Here is a 3,161-nt window from a genome sequence, read left to right as displayed (position 1 = left end):
GCAGCCATATTTGAAGCTCTAAATAAAAATCATCATAAAGATAAACTTGGTATAATATTTATTATACCCTTATTTAAATATAAACTACGACTTAAAATTCGCTCATAAGCAATATTTGCTAAACAAAATAAACCTGATGAACATAATCCATGGGCTAATATTATAACTAATGAACCTCAAAATCCCCACACATTTAAAGTTATAATTCCTGCTAATACTAAACCTATATGAGCAACTGAAGAATAAGCAATTAAAGCTTTAATATCTCTCTGACGTAAGCATATTAAAGAAACAAAAAATCCCCCAACTAATCTAATAATAATAAAAATAAAATTAAATTTTATACCAATTGTTAAAAATAAATTTATTAATCGTATTAAACCATAACCACCTAATTTTAATATAATTCCAGCTAAAATTATAGACCCAGAAACTGGAGCTTCAACATGAGCCTTTGGTAATCATAAATGAACAAAAAATATAGGCATTTTTACAAAAAATACAAAATTTATACATAAATATATAAAAATATTGTTTAAATCATTTTTTATAAAATAATAATCTAATCTACAATAATTTCTATAATAAAAAAAAATTGAAACTATTATAGGTAATGAAACCAATAAAGTATAAAATAATAAATATACACCAGCCTCAATTCGTTCTGGTTGATACCCTCACCCAATAATTAAAATTAATGTGGGAATTAAACTAATCTCAAAAAACAAATAAAATAAAAATAAATTTATAGAAGAAAAAGCTAAATATAAAGATAATATTAAATTTACTATAATAAATAAAAAAAGATTACTATAATTTTTTAATTTTAAAATTTTTTCCCTTGCTAAAATTATTAATCTGCAAATTCAAAAACTTAATAAAATTAAAGAATAAGATAATATGTCCCTTCCTAATATATAAGAAATATTTACTCATAAATAAGTTATTGAAATATTAATTAAAAATATAAATGTAAAAATATAAAAAATATACTGCACTAATCAAAAATTAGAAATAAAACATAAAGGAATTAATATCAATAAACCAAAAAAAAAACTTATCATAATGAAGAAAAAGTTATAATATAATCATTACCATGAGTACGAATTATTAAAACTAAAACTGATAATCCTAAGACCCCTTCACATACTCTTATAGTTAAAAAAATTATAGAAAAAAAAAATTCATATCTTAATTGAGATAAATAAATTAAAATATTAAAATATAAAGAAATTATAATAAATTCCAACCTTAATAATATAATTAATAAATGCTTACGTTTAGAAGCAAAAACTATTATTCCTGATAATCTTAAACATAAAGATAAAATAATATAAATTAACATTAGTTTTAATAATTTATAAAAAATATTGGTCTTGTAAACCAAAAATAAGATTTTTCTTTTAAAACATCAAGAAAAAGGATTCTCCTTATCTTTAATCTCCAAAATTAATATTTTTAAAATAAACTATTTCTTGAAATTACTATAATTTTAATTATAAGTTCCATTATTATAAGAATTTCTTTCTTATTTATAAATCATCCCCTTTCCTTTGGAATAATTTTACTAGTTCAAACTATTTTAATTGCAATAATAACAGGATTAATAAACTATAACTTTTGATTTTCTTATATTATTTTCTTAATTATAATTGGTGGTATATTAATTTTATTTATTTATATAACTAGAATTGCATCAAATGAAAAATTTCAATTTTCTTATAAACTTTTTATTTTAATTAGATCACTTTGCTTAATCACTATCACCTTATTTATTATAGACCTATTCTTTTTTAATTTAAACTTAATAAATAATCTCTCAAATCAAAATATAATTCAATATTATAAACTATCAATAAATAAATTTTTAATATGACCTATAAACATTATTTTTTTCATAATAATTATTTATTTATTAATTACATTAATTATAGTAGTAAAAATTACTAATATTAAATCAGGACTTTTACGACAAAAAAATTAATGAAAATACCTATTCGTAAAACTTCACCCATTTTAAGCATTATTAATGGATCCTTAATTGATCTACCTTCACCCTCCAATATTTCAACTATATGAAATTTTGGATCTCTCCTAGGACTTTTTAGGAATTCAAATTGTAACTGGATTATTTCTAGCAATACATTATTGTCCTAATATTGAACTAGCATTTAGAAGAGTAGCTCATATTTGTCGAGATGTAAATTATGGATAATTAATTCGAACACTCCATGGTAATGGAGCCTCTTTTTTTTAATTTGTCTTTATATTCATATTGGACGAGGAATATACTATAGATCCTACAATTTAATAGAAACCTGAATAATTGGAGTAACTATTTTTTTATTGTTATAGGGACAGCATTCTTAGGTTATGTATTACCTTGAGGACAAATATCTTTTTGAGGAGCAACTGTTATTACCAATTTATTATCAGCCATTCCATATCTAGGAACAATAATTGTTCAATGAGTATGAGGAGGATTTGCAGTTGATAATGCTACCTTAACACGATTCTTTACTTTACATTTCTTACTACCTTTTATTATTATTGCCTTAGTAATTATTTATTTATTATTTCTTCATCAAACTGCATCAAATAATCCTTTAGGAACTAATAGAAATTTAGATAAAATTCCATTCCATCCCTATTTCTCTTATAAAGACATTGTAGGTATATTAATCATATCTATAGCTCTTTTAATTCTAACTTTGAATAATCCTTATCTCTTAGGAGATCCAGATAATTTTATTCCCGCTAATCCTTACTATTATTCCATCAGTCGAAAACCTTAATTCTAATTGGAGCCGCTCCCTGGTCAACTCAGACCGAGAACTATCATCGTCAATTTCAGGTTGTTCGTCAGGATGGTTGAAGACACCTTCTAGAAATTCCAGGAATCCGTGTTGTGCCGCTAAATTCTTGTGGATTATCTTGGCAACGTTGTTGTGCCTATCTGTGTATTGTTTCTGAGCCAATGTTGTGCAACTATTAATGATATGATCTATGGATTCTTCCTTATCGTTGCATATTCTACATTTGATGTTATTTATGTTTTCCCCCACGATTCTCTTTCGATATGATTTAGTTGCATCCTGAATCGCCGCCACAAAGCCTTCGGTCTCAACAAATAAGTTTCCTGCACGTATCCATTCCTGAGA

General features: G+C 24.0%; 2 pseudogenes; one reads left to right on the top strand and one right to left on the bottom strand.

Moving 5' to 3' along the window:
- LOC111692286 lies at nucleotides 1–1,037 on the bottom strand (annotated as a pseudogene).
- A 946-nt stretch (nucleotides 1,038–1,983) lies between these two features.
- LOC108912470 lies at nucleotides 1,984–2,795 on the top strand (annotated as a pseudogene).
- Nucleotides 2,796–3,161: the final 366 nt, after the last annotated feature.

Source organism: Anoplophora glabripennis, unplaced genomic scaffold (assembly GCF_000390285.2).
Source record: "Anoplophora glabripennis isolate ALB-LARVAE unplaced genomic scaffold, Agla_2.0 scaffold1252, whole genome shotgun sequence".
NCBI lineage: Eukaryota > Metazoa > Arthropoda > Insecta > Coleoptera > Cerambycidae > Anoplophora > Anoplophora glabripennis.
Note: the sequence above shows the minus strand (reverse complement) of the source record. Positions and strands in the feature narration are given on the sequence as shown.